The sequence below is a fragment of the Scyliorhinus torazame genome, chromosome 8 (genome assembly GCF_047496885.1).
Source record: "Scyliorhinus torazame isolate Kashiwa2021f chromosome 8, sScyTor2.1, whole genome shotgun sequence".
NCBI classification, from domain to species: Eukaryota; Metazoa; Chordata; class Chondrichthyes; order Carcharhiniformes; family Scyliorhinidae; genus Scyliorhinus; species Scyliorhinus torazame.
In genome coordinates, this window is record NC_092714.1 from 233,187,040 (window position 1) to 233,214,470 (window position 27,431).

The 27,431-nt window shown below is 48.4% G+C and overlaps 1 protein-coding gene across 1 annotated transcript in view; it reads right to left on the bottom strand.

The window, feature by feature from the left end:
• LOC140428455 (peroxidasin homolog) overlaps positions 1-27,431 on the bottom strand; it is a 323,476-nt gene that overhangs the window by 162,784 nt on the left and 133,261 nt on the right.

The window sequence follows — 27,431 nt, forward strand, 5'->3', positions numbered from 1 at the left end:
TGTTCAGATTGTGCCCCAGAGGCCTGACTGTTAACGTTTCCTACCGAGGCGCGTGGATCAGTGCTGGTGGAGGGTGGGGATGACAGCTGTGATGCCTCGATCGTATCTTCCTCAGAGCTCCCCTCCGAGGTCTTCTCCTGGGAGGCATGTGAGGGGCCACCGGCAATGGGCTGTCGCGATCGACTGGAGGACCTGCGGGAGAATGGACATGTGGGGCGCGATTCTCCGACCCCCCACCAGGTCGGAGAATCGCTGGGGGCCGGCGTGAATCCCGCCCCCGCCGTGTCGTGAATTCTCCGCCACCGGTGATTCAGTGGGGGCGGGAATCGCGCCGCGCCGGTCGGCGGGAATCCCCCGGCAATTCTCCGGTCCGCGATGGGCCGAAGTCCTGCCGCTGTCAACCCATGCCAGCCGGCGTGGATTGAACCACCTTTGGGACGGCGGGACACGGCGGCGCGGGAGGGCTCCAAGGTCCTGGGGGGGGGGGGGGGGGAGTGTGGGGCGATCTGGCCCTGGGGGGTGTCCCCACGGTGGCCTGGCCCGCGATCGGGGCCCACCGATCTGTGGGCGGGCCTGTGCCGTGGGGGCACTCTTTTCCTTCCGCCTTCGCCATGGTCTCCACTATGGCGGAGGCGGAAGAGACCCCCTCCACTGCGCATGCACGGGGCTGCCGTGAGTGGCCGCTGACGCTCCCACGCATGTGCTGCCCGGCAAAGTCAGTTACGCGCCGGCTGGCGGGGCACCAAAGGCCTTTCCCGCCATCTGGCGGGGCGGAAATCAGACCGGCGTGGGCCTAGCCCCTCAAGGTGAGGGCTCGGCCCCTCAAGATGTGGAGAATTCCGCACCTTTGGGGCGGCGTGATGCCGGACTGATTTGCGCCGTTTTTGGCGCCGGTAGGCGGACATCACGCCGATTACGGAAAATCCCGCCCGAGGTCAGTGGGAGGGATGGGTCAGTCAGTAATGGAGTAACAACTCACGCTTGACAGGTCCTCCGGGTGGGGCCCGGTGGTTCCGCACGTCTGTGGCTTCCGCCAACCTCCGCATTGGGGACCGCCCTGTCCTCGGTCATCCCAGTCACCTCCAGGGCCTGCTCCCCGAAGGAGCTGAGGATTCCAAAGTGCAGCACGCCTCCGCCAGTCTGGGTCATCTCCTGACAGTTGTGCGAGAGCTTATCCTGAGGAGACTGAGAGGGCATTGTTAGCCACACACGTGGTTCACAGTGGTTGTGGGGGGGAGTTGGGGGGTGAAAGAAGGTTTGGGGGCCGCATGGAGAGTTGGGGGGGGCGATGGTGTCTACTCATTCATGTTGCCAGTGTAGGTAGTTGATCTTGTTACGGCACTGGCGGCCAGTCCACCTGTTCAAACTCCCGGAGCTTACAACTGGCGCCACCTCGTCACAGGCAGCACTGGCTGCCCTGTAGCTCACCCTCCAGGACCTTCGGGCCTCCACTGCATCTAGGCGGCTCCCCAGGTCCACACTGTGGGAAAGTCAAAGGAATTGTGTCAAATCTTTCACTCTACTTACTTCCATTAATTGAATAATAGATTCATTGAATAATAATATTTGCTTTCAATGAAAATCAATGCTGTCAGGGTTTCTCAATCATTGAATGCCTAGTCTGACAATATGCCAGCATGATTAGTTCAAAGTCTGTCTTACCCTCTGGTCTGAGTTGATGACTTTATATTGAGAAGTTAACAATTCTTATGGGCACTGAACGATTGTTGTTCCCACCGGGCAATGATTTCTCCACTAGGTCTATAAATATTCAAACTATTAAGATACTCACAGGGGTGGACGATACCCAAAACACATCTTTTTTATGTTCAGCTGGTGTCCAGTGAATACCCCGGCATATTGATCCCAAAATGCTAGAAGCTCGCTCTCTAATATATTACCAGCTCTCCAATTTGCTTACCATGGCCAAAACAGAGACAGTGAGACCCTTAAATTAAATATTTACTGAGCCGTACAATGTTATTCCTCAGATCCAGTCACATTGTAGAAGAAGTTTGCAGGCCAACTTTTCCACCCAAGCTACAGGACATGTATAAAAATTTGACAAGTCAGAGATAGGGGAGGGGAAGGTGTCTGAGGCTACAAGGAGCTGATGGATTGGGAGGGGGGTCCGACGCGGGCCATAAAGCGGAAGTGGGAGGAGGAGCTGGGGGGTGGTGGGTGGAGGCCTGGATGTGGGAGGAGGCCCTGCATCCTCGCCGTGTGCGAGGCTAAGTCTAGTTTAATTTAAAGTAATCCACAGGGCTCATGTGACGGCTGCATGGAGTTGATTATTTTAGGGAGTAGAGGACAGGTGTGGGCAAAGCGGGGGGGGGGGGGGGGCTGCGAATTATGTCCACATGTTCAGGGCGTGTCCAAAGCTAAAGGGCTTCGGGCAGAGATTTGTTGACGTAATGTCCAAGGTGCTGGGGACGAAGGTGGCCCCGAGTCCAGAGGTAATGATATTTGGCGTGTCGGAAGGCCCGGGAGTCCTAGGGGTGAGAGAGGCCTGTCGTGTTGGGTGTTCCGAAACACAAACAAACCAACACGGTTGTAGATGGTACAACTCTGTTTTATTATTCTGTACAATAATAACTATTAACTTCTGGCTGTGGTTCGTGCTTCACCAGCTAACTTGTGGACCCAGCCCTAGCACTATCTTAGTGAGGCACTCAGCACATGGTGTATGTCTGAGTGGCATGCTGTGAGCTCTGTGCTCTGAGCTATCTCCTGGTAGAAAATGAGCGGGAACTGTAGTGTTCCCTGTTTTATAGTGCATGTGCTCTCACTGGTGATTGGCTGTGATGTTGTGTGTGTGTTGGTTGGTCCAACTACCTGTCCATCAGTGTGTGTGCGATTGAACCATGATATGTTAATGTGGATATCATGACATCCCCCCTTTTCACAAAAATATGTGCCTACATGCTAATAAATATTGGTGTGTACTGAGTGCATCTGAGTATGTGTGTGCAATATTTACAACATGTACATGAGGCTAAACTATATACATAGGAAGGTATCAGGTGCAACAGAGCAACGAGGTTGTACCACGAACAAAACAAGTGCAAACAGCAAACATCAAAAGAGAACTTCTGGAACGACAAGAAAGAAACACGTTAACAGTATGTAAAACAATTCAGTGAGTCCAATGTGATAACAGGCTCATAAGTCCAGTCTATTAGGTGGGCGACAAATTCGGGTTGACCACCTCAAGGGTGGGTCAGGATCCACCGGCTGAGGAATGGGCCTGGCCACGGGCGAGCGAGGAATAGGCAGAGTGGCAGGAAGCTCAACAAAGTTGACATCAGGGACAACAGGAGGGCGTGGCACCGGTGCATGATCACGTAGCAAGCGCGGAAGCAGCAGAAGGGCCCGCCGATTGCGCCGGCGAATGGAGTCATCAGGCAGGCGAACCAGGAACGAGCGGGGAGCCACGCGATGGAGAACCTCGGCGGTTGCCGACCAGCCACCCTCCGGTAGGTGTATGCGGACGTTGTCTCCAGGCGCCAGGGCAGGAAGATCAGTTGCCCGAGCAGCATGTGCCACCTTCTGCTGAGCACGCTGCTGTCGCATCCTTTGCAGTACTGGAGCATGGTCGGGTTTAGGAACATGAATGGACGGCACAGTGGTCCCGAGGGTGCGACCCATCAACAGCTGGGCTGGCGCGAGGCCCGTGGACAGTGGGGCCGAGCGATAGGCCAGCAGGGCTAAACAGAAGTCAGATTCGGCATCAGCAGCCTTGCAGAGGAGCCGCTTCACGATATGGACGCCCTTTTCCACCTTGCCATTCGACTGGGGATGCAAAGGGCTGGACGTCACATGTGTGAAGTCGTATGAAGCGGCAAAAGAAGACCATTCTTGGCTCACAAAACAGGGCCCATTGTCCGACATGACGGTAAGCGGAATGCCATGGCGAGCGAAGGTTTCTTTGCATGCTCTGATGACAGCTGATGACATTGTGTCGTGCAGGCGTATGACCTCCGGATAATTTGAAAAATAGTCAATTATAATGACGTAGTCCCTGCCGAGCGCATGAAAGAGGTCCACACCCACCTTTGCTCAGGGGGACATGATCAACTCATGGGGCTGAAGTGTCTCAGGGGGTTGCGCCGGCTGAAACCTTTGGCAGGTGGGGCAGTTGAGCATCATGTTAGCGATGTTGTCGCTGATGCCCAGCTTCTCGGGCCCTCCGCCTGCACTTTTCAACTCCGAGATGGCCTTCGTGCAGTTGTTCGAGGACAAGCCAGTGCATGCTGTGTGGGATCACAATCCTGTCCAACTTTAGGAGGACACCATCAACGACGGCCAAGTCATCCCGGACATTGTAGAATTGTGGGCACTGCCCCTTGAGCCACCCTTCCGTCATGTGGCGCATCACACGTTGTAGAAGGGGGTCAGCCGTAGTCTCACGGCGAATGTGGGCCAGGCGTGCATCAGTAGCCGGCAGACTGGCTGATGTGAAGGCCACTTGTGCGTCGACCTGACAAACGAAGCCCTCCGATTCGTGCGGTGTGCTCACTGCTCTGGACAGGGCCTCCGCGATGATGAGGTCCTTCCCCGGGGTGTAGACAAGTTGGAAGTCGTACCTCCGGAGCTTGAGCAGGATGCGCTGGAGGCGAGGGGCCATATCGTTGAGGTCCTTCTGAATGATGTCGACCAGGGGGCGATGGTCGGTCTCCACAGTGAACTGCGGAAGACCATACACATAATCATGGAATTTGTCGATGCCGGTCAACAAACCCAGGCACTCCATTTCAATCTGCGCATAGCGCTGTTCTGTGGGGGTCATGGCCGCGAGGCATAGGCGACCGGGGCCCATGATGCGGTGTTGTTCCATTGCAGGAGTACCGCCCCAATGCCGGACTGGCTGGCATCAGTCGAGATCTTTGTGTCCCGAGTGGTGTCGAAGAACGCCAATACCGGGGCGGTGGTGAGCTTGATCTTCAGCTCCTCCCATTCCTTCTGGTGTGCGGGCAGCCACTGGAATTCCATTGTCTCTTGACCAGGTGGCAAAGAGCCGTTGTGTGTGAGGCAAGGTTGGGAATGAACTTCCCCAGGAAGTTGACCATCCCAAGAATGCGTAACACTGCCTTCTTGTCTGCCAGCTGCGGCATGGCTGCAATACCTGCCACTTTGTCGGCATCCGGCCGCACCCCTGACCGGGATATGTGGTCCGCCAGAAACTTTAGCTCAGTTTGGCCAAAAGAGCACTTGGCTCGGTTGAGACGCAGGCCCTTATCTCGTATCCGTGCAAAGACACACTGTAGGCGACTGATGTGCTCCTGTGGTGTGGTGGACCAGATGATAACGTCGTCTACATAGACGCGTACCCCTTCGATGCCCTCCATCATCTGTTCCATGATGCGGTGAAACACCTCAGATGCCGAGATGATGCCAAACGGCATCCTATTGTAGCAGTATCTGCCAAAAGGCGTGTTGAAGGTGCACAGCTTCCCGCTGGACTGATCCAGTTGAATCTGCCAAAAACCCTTTGAGGCATCAAGCTTGGTGAAAATTTTAGCCCGGGCCATTTCGCTCGTGATCTCTTCCCGTTTGGGTATGGGGTAGTGTTCCCTCATGATGTTGTTGTTCAGGTCTTTCGGGTCGATGCAGATCCGGAGCTCGCCGGAGGGCTTTTTTATGCACACCATGGAGCTGACCCATGGCGTTGGCTCCGTGACCCGGGAAAGCACTCCTTGGTCCTGCAGGTCCTGCAGCTGCCACTTGAGGCAGTCCCTGAGTGGTGCTGGGACTCTACGAGGTGCGTGAATGACCGGGGTGGCATCTGGTCTGAGTCGTATTCTGTAAGTGTAGGGCAGTGTGCTCATGCCCTCGAAAACCTCCTGGTTGTGGGCGAGGAGCGAGTGGAGCTACCCCCTGAAGTCTGCATCCGGGAAATCGGACGTGCCTTCTGGAGACAAAGTGTGTACCCGCTGAACGAGGTGGAGGATCTTGCACGCCTGTGCGCCTAACAGAGAGTCCTTTGAGGATCCAACTATCTCTTTTTTTTTAAAATATGTTTTATTGAAATTTTTTTCCCAAACAACAATTTTTCCCCTCTTACAAAGCAAACGCAACAATAACAATACAGAAATTTTTAACAATACACAAGTAACAAAACCCCTTTATCTTTGACCTAAACTAAACTAAACCGCCCCCCCCCTCCCCCCGCCCCCCCCCCCCCCCCCCCCTTCCCCCTGGGTTGCTGCTGCTGGTCATCTGTCTTCCCTCTAACGTTCCCCTAGGTAGTCGAGAAATGGCTGCCACCGCCTGGTGAACCCTTGAGCCGATCCTCTCAGGGCAAACTTTATCTGCTCCAGTTTAATGAACCCCGCCATATCATTTACCTAGGCCTCCAGTCCGGGGGGGGTTTGCCTCCTTCCACATGAGTAGGATCCTGCGCCGGGCTACTAGGGACGCAAAGGCCACAACGTCGGCCTCTTTCGCCTCCTGCACTCCCGGCTCTTCCGCAACTCCAAATAGAGCTAACCCCCAGCCTGGTTTGACCCGGGCCTTCACCACCCGCGAAATCACTCCCGTCACTCCCTTCCAATACCCTTCCAGTGCCGGGCACGCCCAAAACATATGTGCGTGGTTTGCCGGGCTCCCACCACACCTCCCAAATTTGTCCTCCACTCCAAAGAACCTGCTCAATCTTGCTCCCGTTATGTGTGCTCTATGTAGCACCTTAAATTGAATCAGGCTAAGCCTGGCGCATGAGGAAGAGGAATTTACCCTGCTTAGGGCATCAGCCCACATACCCTCCTCTATCTCCTCCCCTAGTTCTTCTTCCCACTTTCCTTTTAGTTCGCCCACCGACTCCTCCCCCTCTTCCCTCATCTCTCGGTAAATCTCTTGACACCTTGCCCTCTCCGACCCACACCCCTGAAAGCACCCTGTCCTGTATCCCCTGTGTCGGGAGCAACGGAAATTCCCTCACCTGTTGTCTAGTAAATGCCCTCACCTGCATATATCTCAAGAAATTTCCCCGGGGCAACTTATACTTTTCCTCCAATGCTCCCAAGCTCGCAAAAGTCCCATCTATAAATAAATCTCCCACCCTCCTAATTCCCAACTGGTACCAGCTCTGAAATCCTCCATCCATTCTTCCTGGGGCGAACCTATGGTTGTTCCTGATTGGGGACCCCACCAGGGCTCCCCGCACCCCTCTCTGTCGCCTCCACTGTCCCCAGATATTCAATGTTGCCGCCACCACCGGGTTTGTGGTAAACTTTTTAGGTGAGATCGGTAGCGGCGCCGTCACCAGCGCCTCTAAACTCGTCCCTTTACAGGACTTTCTCTCCAGTCTTTTCCACGCCGCTCCCTCACCCTCCATCATCCATTTACGTATCATTGCCACATTGGCGGCCCAATAGTAATCGCCCAAGTTCGGTAGTGCCAATCCTCCTCTGTCCCTACTACGCTGAAGGAACCCCCTCCTTACTCTCAGAACTTTCCCTGCCCACACGAAGCTCGTGATGCTCCTGTCTATTTTATTAAAAAAGGTCTTGGTGATTAGTATAGGGAGACATTGAAATACAAATAAGAACCTCGGGAGGACCATCATCTTAATTGCTTGCACCCTGCCCGCCAGCGATAGAGGCTGCATGTCCCACCTCTTGAAGTCCTCCTCCATTTGTTCTACCAACCGTGTCAGATTAAGTCTGTGCAAGGTTCCCCAGCTCCTAGCGATCTGAATCCCCAGGTATCGGAAGTTTCTTTCCACTTTCCTTAGAGGCAAGCCTTCTATCTCTCTACTCTGGTCCCCTGGATGTATCACAAATAATTCACTCTTCCCCATGTTTAGCCTATACCCCGAGAAATCCCCGAACCCCCTCAAAATTCGCATAACCTCGATCATCCCCCCCGCTGGGAGGATCCAACTATCTCAAAAGACAGTGTGGTTGTATGTGAATTGTGTGCAACCTCGAGCTGGCAAGACCCCATGGCTGAGATAACGTTTCCGTTATAATCAACCAGCTGACAGTGGGATGGCAAATCGGTGGTTTAACCTGACAGGTGTGGAAGGCTGACTATGCAATGAGATTGGGGGAGACACCAGTGTCTAAGCGGAATGTGATTGGTGAACGGTTGACCGTTAGAGTGGCACACCATTCATCGCCTGGATTAATGCTGTGCACTCACATCGGCTGGTGGGTCTGACTTGGGGACATCCGGTTCTTGTTTATTACCGCAACGCGGAAGGGTTCCCGGTCATCGGTATCACCGGTCAGCACGTCGTCAGGGTATGACTCGGTGTATGGGGGCTGAATGGCCTGCACGTCCCTGCAAGGCTGGCGCAATTGCGGAGAGTTGGCAGGTTGAGCTGCTCGACAGCAGGCAGCGTAGTGGCCCATCCTGCCACAGCGGAGGCATTGTCGCGCCATGGCCGGACATTGCCGCTTTAACTGTGCGGATCCACAATTACCGCACGTCGTGACGTCATGGCGTTCGTTGCGCCACCGTGCATGCGTGGTGCAGTCTTGCGTAGTCGCGCCTGCCCGTCCCATCCCTCTGCGCGTCCCATCCCGCGTACAAGCGGGAGGCCTCGGAAAGCGCGCAAAATGGCCGCCCTCGTCCGGGCCGCGGGCCGGGAGGAACTCGATCGACTGAGGAAGGCAGGACAGGAGGAGGGGGCATGGTGGGGTGGGAGGTGTCGGTGTTGATTATTTATTGTACTGTATAACTTTCCTTCTGCTTTTGTTTGTTTTTCGATTGTTTATGCAAATTCCCGAATGTAAATATCTTTTAAAAAATTGACATATGCAGTCACTGTTTATATTTGTAAATAAATAAACAAGTTTGTGATAGAATACCCAAGCTGGGTTTGACATAATCTCCAGTCCTGTGCAACTACCAGTTTCTGTTCTATGTTATTTCTCCCCTTGTTGTACAGGGTCTCCACTCCCAACCAATTCCCCTCTTCATCTCTTTGTCTTTAGCTGATCTAATTGTTGCCCTTCCTCTTACTCGCCATGCCCCTCCTCTTACTCCTGCCCCTCCTCTCTTCATTGTTTTCGTTTTCCTCAACCATTCTTCCCCCATTCCACTTAGTTTCATCCCCACTCCACTTTTTTCTTTCTCTTGACCATTTTCACAGAGGCGTCATTACAGGCTGCTGTATCGCAGTGAGAGAGATATATTTTTGATAAAAATGAGTTGAAGGGATGTGGGCAACAGGTGGGGAGGTGGATTTGAGGCCACAAAGAGATCAGCCATTATCTGATTGAACGGTGGGGCAGGCTTAAAGGGCTGAATTGCCTACTCCTGCTCCTAATTCCTATGTTCCTATGTAAATTGCTCACAGTGCCTATATTGGATCTGCTGAGTATTTTTTTAAACTTGTATCTGCTTAAGCGCTGAAAACAAAAACAAATCACTTTATTAATAGACAAAAGAGCATAAAATACATTAAACCTCAGCCCACATTCCGTCAGGAGGAAACCAGTGCTTTTCTCCTGCACACTTTATTTAAAATTTGCATGTATGCTGCTTGCCATTTAGAGAAATCGCACATTGTATCCTTAGTTGGCAGCATGTAGGCCCATCAGCTCTTACAGCCTCCCCACCCACCCCTCACGCTGATGGTGCTGGAAGTTGATCAATGAATGACTCATTTAAATACGCTCTTGGCCTGTGATTGTGATGGTCAAAAAACAGACTGGCACCGACTTCCATCAAGGTGAATGGAGTCATGTGGGGAGACTGGCCATTCTCATTAAACACCGTGGAATGGCTGATGCGGGAAGAGAACGCAAGTCACGAGTCTCCACAGGAGAGCGAAGTGAAACTTTAAATACATATTTTCCAAACGATGAAAGAAGCACTTGGTTTTTAAAAACGAGAAACCGGGAGAGATTTGTTGAATCTCTCTGGGAAAACAACCTCCTGCTTTTGGAGTCACAACAAAAAGAAAGCCCTACACTGGACTGATGTGAAGGGGCCAGAAAGGGAATAAGTAATAGAAATGGATTGTTTGTGAGAACAAAAACACGAAAAGAAAGTTGCTGCAGATGCTACATGATGGTCAAAGTCCCAGAATACATGAAACAATTCTTTGGAACAGATTGCGGAATAACATCCCAGTGAGATCAAATAATGTTAAAATCATAATGTAACCTTTAAGAGGCCTCTGCATTAACATTTCATTACTCAGTAAGCAACAACTGCCTTCCTGCAGATCCAACACCCAGAAATTAAAAATTGAATAATATATAATAAAAACATACATCTGGCAACTGGGTGGCACAGTAAGACATACACTGGCCTTTCACCTCTTATTACTCAAGTTCAAATGTAATTCGGGTTGATTTTGTCTCTCAACATGGTTCCCAATGTGAAACCGGTTTGAATTGTCTCAATCTAGGTCAAAGACATTTCATGGCAGTAAGATAGGCCCAACGACTCACAGGAGAGCAGGGGAGCGTGGGAGAGGATGGCATCAGACTGGTGCTGCATGGGTGCCAGGGATGGGCTGAAACACACTGTTACAGCAAAAAAGGGGCTTCAAGTCTATATCTGTTTAACATGGATGCTGGGAATGGCTAATTCTGTCAGTGGATGCCTGAAATGGGAAAGTGTTCCATTCTACATTTACATTAGCGGATAAATTTGAGAGAAAAAAAATGCAGAAAATACTCAGTTGGTCAGGCAGCATCTGTAGAGAATCTGAAGTCGATATTTCAGCTCCTAGGCCCATTATCAAGACAGGAAGATATCACAGTTGACCAAACGTGAAAAGGAACAGAATAAGGGTTGGGGGTGGGGGCTGGCGGGGAAACTATTGCATGCAGGAAAAGAAACAAAATGGCTTGTGAATACCGGAACGGACAACAGTTGATGGTTAAATGGCAGAAGTGATATTAGCAGGGGGTAAAGAAGGCATGGTAAGAGAATTTAAAAAAAACATATATGGGAGCCAGAAAAAGGGGGTTGAGGTAGTGAGAGAAATCAGACATCACATGAGATGATGGGGTGGGGGTCCCATTATGTGGTGTTTAAAATGTAAGCTTAGTGGGCTAATGTTTCTGCTCCTCCTGGCTGGCCAACTAGCAATGTAATAAAGGCACCTACCTCTTGGATCTGGCTCTTTCCACCTCCTTTCATTTGCCAGTATTCCCAAGGTCTGTGAATCTGGCTTGGAGGTGTAAAAATACATCTCGAGTTAAGGATGCCATGTGCCTCCCGTTTAAAAGGTTTTAGTCAACAACCTACTTACTGAGAGCAAGTTGGTTATGTACAATTTCCATAAAGATTGATAACTTTCAAAAAGATTTAAACTTCCAGTGACTGAGGGAAAGGATCGCCTGACAAGAATTCAAGTTTAAAGATTTTTACTGCAAAGGAACTAAAAACAGTATTGATTAAACACTACTTTGTAGGCATTTTATACTCTGACTACAGAAAAATATCCTCATTAATGCTTTAACGCAACTGAACATCTCCATCCATGGTTATACTTTACTATGTCCCTTAAGTAGTCACTCTATTTTCCCAGAACCAGTCCAAAGCAACTTTTAGCGCCCGGTGACCTGCTCGCCTTCCTTTCCTTATCCAGGAAGATAATTTTGAATCCCCAAGCTGGTTTGTACAGTGAGCAATACCTTGGAGATTTCTCCCTCTGGCCAAAGGTAGGCGAACCTGCCAATCTCATTTAAATCCTCACAAATTAGGCCCAACCATCTTCAGCTGCTTCAGCAATAACCATCCTTCTATTATAAGTCAGACGTCGTGATGTTCGTTGATGATTGCCCAATATACAGCACCATTCGCAACTCCTCAGATACTGAAGCAGTCTATATCCAAATGCAGCAAGACCTGCACAATATTCTGTTCCTTAAAAATATTTATATTAACAAATTTTCAATATAATACCGTTACATCTATAATATGTATAATAGTTTTCAATATTTCAACCCTTCCAATCCTCCAACCCAAAAGAAACAATAACCATTCCCCTATTCCCCCACTAGCATCGGACTGTGACCAACTCCCTGAAAGAGGAAATAAACGGCTACCACCTCAGGTAGGAACTTTCAGCCAATCCGCTCATTACATACTCGATTTTTTTCCAAGTACAAAACTTCCATCAGGTTACTTAACCATGCCACTGCACTGGGAGGGGCTGAGGACTTCCAACCACACAGAACTCACCTATGGGCTATTAAGGAAGCGGAGGCAGGAATATTCGCCTTGGGTTGACAGTACAAGCCCCTCCAAGCCCCAAAGGACGAGTCCAAAACAGGCAGCACAAGACAATGGTTTTCACAAATTGGAGCCAACACTGTCATAGCACTCGTTTTAAAATGCCGCCTAAACTGTCCCCATATTCTCAAGGTAGCCGCCACCACTGGGTTGACAGTATATTTTAGCGAGGAAAACAGATGGGGATCCATAGCCAATGCTCTCAAACTGCATCCACCCCTCATGGACTCCATCCCTCTGTGTCACCCACGCACCTTTTCAATATTTACCAGACTGTGGTGGGCCGCATCTCAAACAACGATGAATCAGACTACAGGAGGGAGATAAATATCTTGGTTGCATGGTGTACCAAAAACAACCTTTCTCCAAATGTTCGAAAGACCAAGGAACAGATCATCGACTTCAGGAAACGCAACACAACACACACTCCCGTCTGCATCAATGGCTCCGAAGTGGAGATGGTTGATAGCTTTAAGTTCCTGGGGATCACCAATACTGGGGGTCACAATCACCTGGTCCACACATGTTGAGGCAACAGTCAAGAAAGCCCAACAACGTCTCTACTTCCTACGGAAGCTAAAGAAATTTGGCATGTCTGCATCGACTCTCACAAACCTCTACAGATGTGTGATAGAGAGCATCCTATCCGGCTGCATCACAGCCTGGTATGGTAACTGTTCGATCCAAGATCGCAAGAAACTGAAAACTGTGGTGAACTCAGCCCAACGCATCATACATGCTTGCGACCCCCAAGTTGATTCTGTATACACCTCTTGCTGCCTCAGGAAGGCAGACAGCATTATCAGAGGCCCCCTCCCACCCAATGTAGCCATCTGGGATGGCCACTTCCCGATTACAAAATGGACACTTTGCAAAGAATGCAGGGAAAATTGGACAATACTGAGCAAGCAAGCAGGTGCAAGGTTTGTCTGCTGATTGGAGCTATAGCTCCCAGACAAGACTGAGACTGCAGAACCATCCACATACTAATGAGCCATCTCTGGGGACAAAAGGGTAACATGTAGGTAAACAATCCTAAGACAGACACCCCGGCGCCAGAGGAGACAAAAACAAAGCAGACCAACAGCCACCTAGGACACGCCCAGCAATCAGGGAACTCAGCCCCCTATTGGAGGAAAATCGATAAGAACGATTGGGAAATCGCCCAATTAATTGGGGCCATGTTCAAGGCCTGCCCAAAAGCGCGCAAAGCCCTTTCGAGTATAAAAAGGACTCCCCAAGAGAGAATCGCTCTCTTGGCCTTGGCTCTCAGCGAGGTGGGACCTGCCAAAGCTGCTCCAGACCAAGTAAGTTCTAAGTCAACGCACGCTACGAGATAGACGCTTTTAGTTGCTATCCTGTAGAAGAGCTCAACCCAGCAGCCTCAGAACCGAGCAACGGCCATTGTTCCTCTGACTGAGTGGGCACCCGAAGCTAAGTGTAGGCTTTTAGTAATAGTGATAGTTTAGGTTGTAGAGTTTTATGCATGAGTAGATTTGACTGTGTGTAAATAAATGAGCATTGATTTTGAACTTACTAACTGGTGTATCGAGTCTTTGATCACTATTCGGTTTTGAACCTTGTGGCGGTATCGAAAGATACCTGGCGACTGTTGAGCAATCGTAATTAAACAGAGCCAAATTAAGAGAGAACACAATTAGCAACATTTACTGGCGACATCTGATGGGACTCGACTTAGAAGTGGCCTAACCAGTCCGAGAGAACCCAAATTTGAATTGAGAATCCAATTGAAAACAGAAAAACCACAAGCGTAAGAACAGTACTGATCAAGTCTCCGAGATTCGGAAGTGTGTTAATGCATGCGTACTAACAGGGATATAAGGTAAACCTGAGAGATTTTGTTGCGTAAAACTGTCGGGAGTTTTGTAGGCTGGAAATTAGCGTAAGCCATACCAGTGTTTACATCACCACTTTATCACCCCCTGTTCCAAATTCAGGAGAGAACCTAGATAGACAAAATGGCAATGAAGGCAATGGAACGCCTTATGTACCTCCAGGAATTCGAGGTTGCAGCGACCAGTAGAGTAGGACAGTGTCCCATTTGGGAAGATGAGATCAGGAAATATCTCAAAGGGAAAGGATGGCCCCTTTGGAGTGAATTCTGCGCCAATGACGAAACAGGTCCCGGGAGTATAGGACATACTTGGTGGGAGAACCTGTCAGAGATCCACAAAAAGAGATTAGGGAAAGCTCGCAAGCCGATGGCAATCGTGTCCTGTTTGGCACAATTGCGAGGCACAGAGGTGGTCGTTCGGACGCTCGTAGAGAGATAGAGGAGAGAGACAAAAGTAGTGAGGTAGACGTGAGCGAAGTAGAGCAAGGATTTTCTGCCTGTGAAAGGCACCTGCTCGCAGTTTTTTGGGCAGTACAGTACTTCGCCTACATTACAGGACTCAGCCCCATCACCATTCTCACAGAACACACCCCAACACAGCTATTGTTAGACGGCCAACTTAAGGATGGCACAGTCAGCCAAATCCGCGCAACTCGTTGGACCCTTCTTTTACAGGGACGGGACATTACAGTAAAAAGAACCAAGACCCACACCTTCCTTGCCGATAATTTGCAGTATCCAGGCACCCCTCATGAGTGTGAGATCATCACCGCTAAACAGAACACAGGCCCATTTATTCCCAAAACACCTCCCAGGAAAGCAGGTAGTACACCCCAGAGACCCCAGCCCCCAGACACGTGCGCTCCCCTGAAGATTTATGTGGATGGCTTCTCCAGTGTTAAATAGAAAGAGAATCACCGGTTGCGGTATTTACGTAGAGGACGCGCCCTAGATGAGATTTCACTAAAGTTGCCAGGACACTTAGGCTCGCAGGCAGCAGAAATGGCAGTAATCGCTTACATTGTAGACCACCCCGACTCGTTCCCGACCCCAGCAGACATCTATTCGGACAGCTTGTATGTCTGCAATAGTTTGACGGAATTCCTACCCCTGTGGGAAACGAGAGGATTTGTTTCCGTGGACGGTAAACCCCTACCCTCAGCCCCATTACTCCGCCATATCTTAGAGACAGTGAAGGATAGGAAATACGGAATAATTAAGGTTCGCAGTCATCACCGTTCTTCCCTCCCTGGTCACGTTAAATCAGACGCCCTAGCGTAGGCAGGTACCAGGCATGGTTATTTTTGGAACACCCCCCCCCGAAAGCACCCCAGTACACGCAGTTCAGGTCTCACAGACCAATATTCAGGATCTAGCGAAGGCACAGAAAGAGGACGAGAAACTCAGAGAAGTTTTAAAGGGTACCTTCCCAGCCCCGTATGATAAATACAAGAATGCAATAACCACACATGATGGTGTGATTTTAAAGGATGGCATTTATATACTTCCCAGCCAGGACAGGAACCAGATCGTTTGTCAGTTCCATGACAGCCATGGACACCAAGTTATTGAACCCACTCTAGCTCACCTCAGACCACTCTGCTGGTGGCCTGATTTAAAAGCCGATGTTACCCACTACATAGAGAATTGCTTGATCTCTTCCCAGAACAATCCGGATAGATATGCGAAAAAGGCTCAGCTTAGTCATACCCGCCCTGTTAATGGACCCTGGACAAATCTACAGATAGACTATATAGGACTCCTACCCCCTTGCAGAAATGGTTATAAGTATGTGTTGGTGGTCATAGACACCTTCACAAAATGGGTGGAAGCATTTCCATCGAGAACTAATACGGCCAAGACAACAGCTAAAAGACTAACACAGCACATCTTGACAAGATGGGGCCTCCCCCACAGTATAGAATATGATCAAGGCTCCCATTTCACAGGACGTGTAATGAAAAATATCCTCACGATTTTCACAAAATGGGTGGAAGCATTTCCATCGAGAACTAATACGGCCAAGACAACAGCTAAAAGACTAACACAGCACATCTTGACAAGATGGGGCCTCCCCCACAGTATAGAATACGATCAAGGCTCCCATTTCACAGGACGTGTAATGAAAAATATCCTCACGATTTTCGGCATTCGACAAAAGTTTGACATAGCATACTACCCCCAGTCAAGTGGTATTGTAGAGCGGATGAACAGGACATTAAAAGCCACCCTCAGGAAATGGTACAGCAGAATAACTGGGATTCAGTTCTCCCATTTGCTTCAATGTTTCTAAGGAACACGGTATCCACGTCCACAGGGTACACCCCCCACACTCTCATGACCGGACGCCCCATGAAAGGGACAGAGTATTTATTAGGGCTGGATTTGGCCTGCCCTGCAATCACAGCCCTAATGCATGAAAATGCTGTACAACAATTGATAGAGAACATAAGGGCAGCCCAACTCGCAGCAGCTGTGAGACTTGGGACCAGGAAGAAACAGAGCAAGGCTTGTTTCGACAAAACAGTACACGCCACTGAGTTTGCAGTAGGGCAGCAAATGATGCTTTCTCTATACAACCCCAGTTCATTCCTTTCCCCTAAATTCTCCAGACCGTACTCCATTTCGGACAAAGTCAACCCCTTGGTATACAAGATTACATATCCCAATGGCAATTTTGCGTGGTTTCACGTAAACCAGTTCAAGGCTTATGGCTAGCAGAATAACCACACACACCACATCCTGCTTGCAGCAGCAGACGAGGACGCCCCGCCCACTGATGACGTTTTCCTACCCTCCCCCAACCAGTCCAGCCCATCCTCAGACACGACTTCAACTCCGCCCCCAGAGGCACGACTCCGCCTCTCCCTTCCTTCAACCAGCAGCGATGGCGACAGTGATAGCGATCACGGTGACGATTGCCACAGCACACCACGTTATGATTATCCCCCTGTACCAGGCCCCACTCCCAGCGAATTCGAGCATGATTCCACTGACCCCTTTGAGATTACATATATCAAAGCCCCTGACCCAGACCCACCGGCCGACGATTACGGATTGAAACTTAGTAGCTCCAACCTCGACACACGATTCTGGCACCGAGACAATTCGTTCAGGCTCATCCGGAAGGATGAGATGGACCCCAATTCGCCCCAAGCAGCTTTAGCACTGTTACTACAGTCAAGAGTTTGGCAGCTGGGAGAAGATGATGACATCGAGTCTGACTCCCACCAAACAAATCCCTTTGCGACCCTGTTCGCTATTGAGCAGTGAGGTGTCCAGACGATGGAGAAAAAAGGAACCGATGGAGAGATACGGTGTCCTTTCTGATGGAACCTGCACCATGTTTGTTGTATGTTTGTTCATTAGTGTTAATGTTAAGTGTTGTTTGTAAACTTGAAAATTTTTCACGACCCCACGTCACCACTCCTTTAACGCCCCCTGGCAGTTAATGGAACAAGTTTGTCCCTAGACAATCGTTCAAAGGAACTAGTTTGTCAACAGAGACCAGTTCAGAGGAACTAGTTTGTCAACAGAAACCAGTTTAGAGGTACAAGTTTGTCAGCAGACAACAAGGCAACCCCCACGATGACCACATTCTTACCCGTTCTTGCCGGTTGCTCAGGCAGTGGAGACACGGCACTGGTCCCCGCCCTGCCTGAGGACCTCCCCTTTGGTCAGCTACGCTCGGGTAGAGCACAAACCGCATTGATCACCGCCCTACCCGCGGCCCATACACACCCCATTTTGGCTCGTTACATTTCAAAATTCTTTTGTTTGGTTTTGGCAACCCTTAGGTTGCTTCCGTATGCTATTTACATCCTAAAACACTAGGATGGTAGAAACACAGGCTGCAAGACAGCTCGCACTATGTCAGTATTTTCTCGGATGTCTTGTCCCAAATATTTGTTTTTTTTTTTTAAATGAGGGAGTCACAGATGGTGACCAATTATAAAGGGAAATTGGAAACAAAGGACAGACAAACAGGCATACGAGATCTTAAGCAAGATAATAACAGATATTATGCTTGTGTTCACAGAACTCCGGAACCTCAGGAACCCTAGAGGAAGAAAAAGAAGGCAGAAAGAAGAAAGATGAAGACAACCTTCATGCTCACCTGGATCTTAGCGGGATCCCTTCAGTTGCGCACGGACGCTACCCCCCTGACCCCTACCACACAAGCCGTAAATGATTCCCACCCCTGCAATACACAGAACCCCGAGATAGCTAGCCCCGCGACAGCTAACAATACCCCGACCTGGTGTGATAAGCTTATCACCTGGTACTCACTATCGTATGTAGTAGAAGCCCTCTTAGTACTGGTGATACTTTGCAGTGTCGTGCAGACACTTAGAGTTAGGAAATGGCGAAAGAGAGCCTACCGCTCTGGCACCCCAGTATACAGGTTTAGGTCCCCCATTTTCAGATTCCACCAAACCCCCGAACCCCTTGACATGAATTAAAGTGCATCTGTTTCTCTTTATGTATTCTATTAAATAAAGAAATGTAAACATCTGTGCCTGACTGCCAGGCCAGAGAAATTTGTGTGCTGCTATTTTGTACAGTTTAAGATGTTATTGATTATTTTGGGGATTGTTTGAGTGAGAATAGTTTATTGAGGATAGTTAGAGGTTCCAGTTTTATTTTTCTGTAATGCATGCATTACTGTCATAGCGCCCAGTAGAGTTTTATAATAATGGATGTATTTAAAATGATTTAGGTAAAATTGTGTTTCATATCTTAGGACAGAGTAGAGCCTGATTATGGGTGCCCCGTTTGGTCAGAGAACGAAGACGACGCAGTAATGTGATCCTTCATGCTTTGCGTTGAGGATCACAAGGAGGGTCTGTAGCCATCTGGGATAGACACGTCCCGATTACAAAATGGACACTTTGCAAAGAATGCAGCGAAAATTGGACAATACCGAGAAAGTAAGTAGGTGCAAGGTTTGTCTGTTGATTGGAGCTATAGCTCCCAGACAAGACCGAGACTGCAGAACCATCTACAAACTAATGAGTCATCTCCGGGGACAAAAGGGTAACATTTAGGTAAACAATGCTAAGACAGACACCCCGGTGCCAGAGGAGACTAAAACAAAGCAAACCAACGGCCACCCAGGACACGCCCAGCAATCAGGGAACCCACCCCCCTATTGGAGGAAAATCGATAAGAACGATTGGGAAACGGCCCAATTAATTGGGGCCAAGTTCAAGGCCTGCCCAAAAGCGCGCGAAGCCCTTTCGAGTATAAAAAGGACTCCCCAAGAGGGAATCGCTGTCTTGGCCTTGGCTCTCAGCGAGGAGAGACCTGCCAAAGCTGCTCCAGACCAAGTAAGTTCCAAGTCAATGCACGCAACGAGATAGACGCTCCTAGTTGCTGTCTTGTAAACAGCTCAACCCAGCAGCCTCAGAACCGAGCAACGGCCATTGTTCCTCTGACTGAGTGGGCACCCGAAGCTAAGTATAGGCTTTTAGTAGTAGTGATAGTTTAGATTGTAGAGTTTTATGCATGAGTATATTTGACTGTGTGTGTAAATAAATGAGCATTGAGTTTGAACTTACTGACTGGTGTATCGAATCTTTAATCAGTATTCAGTTTTGAACCTTGTAGCGGTATCGAAAGATACCTGGCGACTGTTGAGCAAACGTAATTTAACAGAGCCAAATTAAGAGAGAACACAATTAGCAACACCAGGCATTGCCTTCTTCCAGACCCTACCATCAGGCAGAAGGTACTGAAGTCTGAAGACTCTCACATCCGGACATAGGAACAGCTTCTTCCCCACAGCTACAAGCCTCCTCAACGACTCCCCATCGGACTGATCTGTTCCCTGTAAGAACACTATTCATGATGCATTATGCTGCTCTTGCTCATGTATTTGCCTTGTTTGTTTTGTTTGGCCCCTTGTTCCGCACTGTAACCAATCATTGTTTTGTCGATGTACCATTTGTCAATGTTCTCTGTTGATTATTCTTGTGTCTACTATGTACCTACTGTGTACGTTCCTCGGCCGCAGAAAAATACTTTTCACTGTAGTTCGGTACATGTGAGAATAAATCAAATCAAATCAATCCCTCCAATAGTAGTATAACAAGTTGGGCAACACTAGGCTCCTGACTGCCTATCCCTTTGCAAATAAACCCTTATGGACCCGAGGTGTACTGCCCCTGCCAAACAAAAGACAAGACCATGTTATTGTCTCACACGAAGAAAGATTTCGGAAGGAAAACCTGGGAGGATATTAATTTTGACCGACTGAGCCCTCCCCACCAAAGTCAGCGGAAGGTTATCCCACTTCTTTAGGTCAGTCTTCACTACTTTAACCGGGTCCCTGAAATTGATTTCTGTAGCAATGCCCAATCATGGGACTCCTAGATAATGAAAGCTGGACCTGGCCAAGCGAAAAGGCAACTTTCCCAAATCGGCTTACTTCCCTGGGAGATTCACCAGAAAGCAGATGGTGAAATTTGAATTCAATTAAAGTATCTGGAATTAAAAGACTAATGACGACCATGAATCCATTGTTGCTTGTCATAAAAATCCATCTGGTTCACTAATGTCCTGTAAGTAAGGAAATTATTCCAACCTTGCCTGACCTGGCCTGAATGCGATTCCAAATCCACAGCAATATGGTGGACTCTTAAAAATGCCCTCTGAAATGGCCCTCTGAAATTCAGTTGTAAGGCAATATGGGATGGGCAATGAATGCTGGCCCAGACAGTGACACCCACATTCTGTAATTGAATTTTTAAAAACTACCATTGGCAAATCCTCCTGGGGCTACCATTGACCAGAAACTGAACTAGAATGGTCATATAAATACTGCGGCTACAAGTGCAGGTCAGAAGCTACAAATCCTTCAGTGAGTACTCACCTCCCCTCCCAAAGCCTGTCCACCACCTACAAGGCACAAGTCATGAATGTGATGGAATACTCACCATTTACAAGGATGATTGAAGCTCCAACAACACTCTTGAAGCTTGTCACCATCCAGGACAAAGCAGCCAGTCTGATTGGTGCCTCATCCACAAATATTCACTCCCTCCATTACCAACGCACCGTGGCAGCAGTGTGTACCATCTACAAGATGCACAGCAGGAACTCACCAAGGCTCCTTTAGACAGCACCTTCCACCTGTTACAAATAGACATCTAATCCCCAAACTTTTACAGCTACCCTTGAGAATCCTCCCTCTGTCCAAAGCTTGGCAAACGTTTTAGTTTTGTGTAATCTTTATCACCCAAGCCATACAGGCTTGCTGGCAGCAGAATTCAGAATAGGTCACATGACCCTTTAATTCCTCCATTTTACCCTAAATTAAATACACAGTCATGAAATTTGTAACAGTTCATCCACCTCATACCCCACCTCTGTTAAGAGGCTGCAAGTTTTTTAAAGTACCATCAAAACAGCTAACTGCTAAAGAAAATACTTGTGTTTCTTTTGAAATAGCAATATATATCAAGTATCACGCATAATCCCAGGGCAAAATTAATGCCTAAATTATACACTACTCTATTGGATATTGGACTGCAGCGAAATCTGTGTGTGTTAAGAGACGGCCCATTTGTCAAGTTTGCACAAGATACTGCTGGATAGCTTCCTTCTTAAAACATGAATTTCCTTCTTAATTGGAGCCCTACTGCATGTCAAAACAAAGGGCGTTGAGAGATTTCAGAGAATGAACCAATACAACTGATTCAGATGGGTCTGGCACACGAGAAATGGAAACTTGAACTGCTAAATCAACATCTAAATCAAAGTTTTTGATTTTATTCCAACAAGAATTCAGTTTAAGTAAGTAAAAACATAGCAAGATGGAGTTGTGTGTCCGCGCTGCTGCAAAATGTTAACTATAGTAATATTAACAGTACTGAATCTGCTAAAAATTAAGTGTTGAATCCATTTATCCAAATCAAAGATGTAAATGACACCTCATAGCTGTGTATGGGGTGCACTGTCCTTCCTCATTGTTCTCAACCCCTCTAGACTTTAACACAGTTAACCATGCTATCCACCACTAAAACATCTGCTCCGCTGTCTAGCTCTGGTGGACTCAAGAAGTGAAAAGTGAGCGACTTAGGATGCTACTACCAAGGCCCATAACTTATTCAGAGTGACAATCTCCGGCAGATTGCCACTCTCGATGGATTTACCCACTCTGGGATTCCAAAGCCCCTGAATCGCCCAACCTTCCTCACTCAGGCTAGGTGAGTGGCACGGTGGCACAGTGGTTAATACTGCTGCCTCACAGTGCCCGGGACCCGAGTTCAAATCCGACCTCGGGCGATTGTGTGGAGTTTGCACTTTCTCCCCGTGTCAGCGTGGGCTTCCTCTGAGTGATCCGGTTTCCTCCCACAGTGCAAAGATGTGCAGGTTAGGTAGATTGGCCACACTAAATTGTCCCTTATTTGGTCCAATGGTGAGGTGGAGTTATGGGAATAGGGCGGGAGAGTGGGCTTAGGGTACGGTTTCGGAGGTTCGGTGCAGACTCAATGGGCCTGAATGGACTCTTTCTGCACTGTAGGGATTCTATGAATTTATGAAACAGGAGAAGTGAAGTGAGCCCCCGGCTACATCAGCATAGCACAACTGGGGTGCAGAGAGGTAAGAAACGCCCCCTTTTTACACCACCAGCTGCCATAAAGGAGGTGATTAAAGGTGGACGATCCTGTGCGTGGCTGGGTCTGGGTTTTTTGAATAGTTACTCTGGAGTTAGAAGTGATTTTTTTCTTCCAACTCTTTCAGAGTATCAGGAAAAAACTGACACAACCTTCTGAAGTTAGAGAATTAAATCACTTCTGTCGGATGGTTTCCAGCCCAGCGCAACTGTCCAGATGAACTTAGCACTTCTGGACAATTGCCAGGTATACTCTTAAGTGGGAACTTTCTGGAGCGATTCCCCAGTGCATCATTGGGGTACCCCTTAAACGTGGCGCTGAGGATCCAGGAAGGTATGGGCCAATATGATTTGAAACACAAATTCAGGTCCAATACAGAGCAGGACTGGCTTCTTAAGCTGTGAGAAAAGGAAACTAAGTGCCCTATAACTAAAGCTACTGTGGGACCACCACACACACAGGGCTGGATTCTTCTACCCCACCTGCTGCAAGAACACCACGGGGGAGAGGCGGACAATGGAGAATTCCTTTGACCTCGGGAGGGACTCTCCGGTCGCCGGGCGGAATAGCCGGAGAATCCCGCCCAGAAAAGCTGAATATCTAATAACCAATATGCGCTTGGTTCCAGTCTTAACAATTCAGTCATGGTCAGGGAGATTCTCCTGCGATGGCTTCTTTTCCCACACTACCACCCTGCCCCCACCCCATTTATTGAATTCCCCAAGCATCTAGCTACGGCTGACTACTATTTCTCATCTGCATGCTGCCTCCCAGAAAAGGACAGGCTGGTATTTATACAGTGCCTTTCATGACCACAACACTTCCCAAAGTGCTTTACAGCCAATGAAACATCCAGGCAATGTAAAGTATAGTCACTGTTGTAATGGAGGAAACATGGCAGCCAATCGATGCACAGCAACATCCCACGAACACCAACGTGATAGTGACCAGATAACCTGATTTAATGGCTGTGATTGGGGATAAAATTAGTTAGGGCATTGGGGATAATTGCCCTGCTACTCTTTGCAAGTTGTGATATGGGATCTTTTACATTCCTTAAAAACACAGGCAGGAGCTCAGTTTAATGCCTCATCTGAAAGCCGGAACCTCAGATTGTGCACTACTTCAATACTGCACAACACCCAGGCTGACTTCACTGTCCAATGCTGTCCCAGTTGTTATACTGCTTATCTGACATCCAGTGCTGCATATGCTGCAATTTCCTCCATTATAAACACTGGGAAGATCATTGTCTTAGCCCGTGCCCACTGATAACTCCATTTTCTCTCCACCAATTCCAGCCCCACACTGTCTCAGGCTGAACCAGGTGTTTGAAAACTTTGACCCAGAGCCAGATGTCTGACCATGACATCCTCCCCACCACCAAGACTTCCAGCTCCTAATGCCTTCCTGGTTGGCCTCTAACCTTCCACCCGCTCCAAACTTCAGCTCATTGAAAACTCTGCTACCCATGTACTAACCTGCATCAAATCTTGTTCTCTCCTAAGCTCACTGACCTACACCAGTTTCACTAACACCTCAACACTTAAAATTCTCAACCATTTGTTTCAATCCAAACATGGCATCACCACTTCCCACTTCTGTAACCTCTTCGATCGGGCGGCATGGTAGCACAGTGGTTAGCACTGTTGCTTCACAGCGCCAGGGTCCCAGGTTCGATTCTTGGCTTGGGTCACGGCCTGTGCAATGTCTGCACGTTCTCCCTGTGTCTGTGTGGGTTTTCTCCCATAAGTCTCGAAAGACGTGCTTGTTAGGTGAATTGGACATTCTGAATTCTCCCTCTGTGTACCCGAACAGGCGCCGGAGTGTGGCGACTAGGGGGTTTCACAGTAACTTCATTGTAGCGTTAATGTAAGCCTACTTGCGACAATAATAAAGATTATTATTATTATAGCCATACAAACCCTCTGAGAACTCTGTATTCTTCTTAATCTGATCATAGACGTATTGCCCATTGCTTTCATTCTAACACTAGTGGCCACATCTTTAGCCATCGAGGCCCTTGGCTCTAAAATTCCCTCCTTAAATCTCTCTGCCTCTTCATAGCTCTCTCTACCTTCAATACTCTGCTTAATATAACTCTTTGAACAGGTTTATAGTCACCTCTTCCAATATCATCTTTTACTTGGTATCAGATTTTGTCTGATTACTCTCCTCTGAAGCATCTTGGGTTTTGCTATGCTAAGAGTGCTACTTAACTGCAAGTTATTGTTGATGCTCTCCTGCAAATCCTGTCTGAAGCTGTCCCTATTCATAACTAAACAACATTTGGATGTAAAGCCAGTGGAAGAACAATTCCACATTGGCCCAGAGTAGCTATTCAACAGCAACCAGCCAAATGGAAGGGACTTCACCCAAGGGCGGCACTGTGACACAGTGGTTATCACTGCTGCCAGGGACCCGGGTTTGATTCTGACTTTGGGTGACTGTGTGGAGTTTGGACGTTTGACCTCCGTCTGTAGCGTTCCCTCCGGGCGCTCCGGTTTCCTCCCACAGTCCAAAGATGTGCAGGTTATGATGGATCGGCCATGTTAAATTGTCACTTCGTTTCCAAAGGCTAGTTGGTTTTTGGAGATAGAGTGGGGCCGTAGTCATAGGTAGGGTGCTCTTTCAGAGGGTCGGTGCTGACCCGATGGGCTGAATGGTCTCTTTCTGCACTGTAGGGATTGTGGGCGGGATTCTCCGACCCCACGCCGGGTCGGAGAATCGCTGGCAGGCTGCGCGAATTGCGCCACGCCGCCCTGACGTGATTCTACACAGAGCAGCGCCATTGGGGCCGGCGTGGTCGGCGGCTGCTCTATGCGGCCCCCCCGTGATTCTCTGGCCCGGATGGGCCAAGTGGCCGTAAAAAAAAAAAGAGTCCCGCCGGCGCCGTTCTAACCTGCTCTGAGCCAGCCCCTGTACTCCTGCGCCATGTTGGGTCGGGGCTGGCGCATACAAGGGAGACACCGCGCATGCGCAGAAATCGCGCCGGGGTGACTGCACATGTGCGGGTTCGTGCCGGACCCACTACACATGCGCGCATCCCCTGGCGCCCATTCCACGGCCGGATCAGCAGCTGGAGCGGCGTGAACCACTCCAGCGCCCTGGGGCCAGAATTGCTGATCCTGGGGCTGTGTTGACACCGCTGGGAAATGCGACGGCGTTTCCGATGGCACCAACAGCCTCAGGATCAGAGAATCCCACCCTAGATTCTATGATTAAGGTTTTAGTTACTCTTCCAATGCCTTTCCATATACTGCGCCATTTTACCAGTTACTCTACATAAAAGTAGCCAGTTTCAAGGGAAAAGCTCTAAGGTGACAACAAGTAAAACTGGAAAACAGGATCATAACTCCTGCACTATTTTGCATTGGAAAACCCATGGGACAGGCAGCAAAACGAGTAGAGAGTGTACCAATCTATCTCCCACTCAAACACTGAAGTAACCCCATAAAGAGTGACACTGATGAAGATCAATTGAAGGGTTCATCGACTTTAGAGGGGGTGAGTAAAAGGACTGCAGTGCAATGTAAAAATCAAAGGGAAGTGAAAAAACAAATAAACTATTTGAAAAAAAAAATGTAAAATATTCCTGGCATAGCAGCTTTTGCTCGGGATTGGTCCAGCTGTCTTTGATTCAAGTACTTAAGACCTTCAACGCTGACGTTTTAAGCTAAGAGTTAGTCAATGTTTATCCTTCATGGCATATTATAAGAAATGACGACTCTTGACATGGAGCCACTGTGCCAGTAACGCCAAACAGGAAATCATTCAACCTTGCCCCGACCAGTGATTTTACATCAATTTATTTTAACAGACTGAAAAACATATGTGAGCACACAAAAAATTACTGATGTGCTTCTGGCAGGTGAGGTTCTGCATTGGAAGAGAGCACATTCATAAATTTACCCTTTCATTTTAAATTTCAATAACTGTTTAAAACGTTAGCACACTGGAACCATCTGTTCACCCTCAAGTTTTTTTACATTTTGAAAATATAAAAAATATTTAATGCTACGAATTTTCTTTCTAAAGACGAGCAGTTGATGTGTTGCTATGGAATCTGGAAGGTAGGTCTAGTTCCCTCTATTTGATCAGGTCCCTGAGTTTGGCTGTGGTGAGATCTGGAGGTTACGGCAACATTGTGGGACGACGGTTGCAAGCTCCCTAGCAACTAGCCCAAGATAAAAGGCCCAAGGAGGAACAGTAATGGGGAGCAAGAGATATTTCAGACCATAACAAATATACAGTGACTTAAAATGAAGTGTAATCAGTGACATTGGTCAAACAGCCTGAGTGAACACACACAGCTGTGAGGAAGAAAGAGGGAGAAAAAAACGCTTCATTGTTTTTATTCCCACAAGCCCATCATCAATCATCACCTGGTCAGCTCAGGATGGTTCAACTGTTACCATTTCACTGGAAATACAAACATCAGACTTGACAAACAGCAGCATTCTTTGGAGAAGGACTAAAAGCATCAAGTTATGTAAAAGTCTCTGCACTTGTAGAATTGCCAATTACAATGGTTTCCAAGCGAAGCAACGATAGAAATAACGCAACACAGCAGAAAGTCTAACCATCGACATATTCATTCAACCCTTTAAGCCAAAGGGGTTATGACCCAACATTTCATACAAGACTGTTTATAGCTGCCTTGAGTCTATTGATATCTGCAGTAATATCAGCTTCAAAAAGGCCACAGAGATAATAATAGCTACATCAATAAAGCCAGCTAATTCAACTCA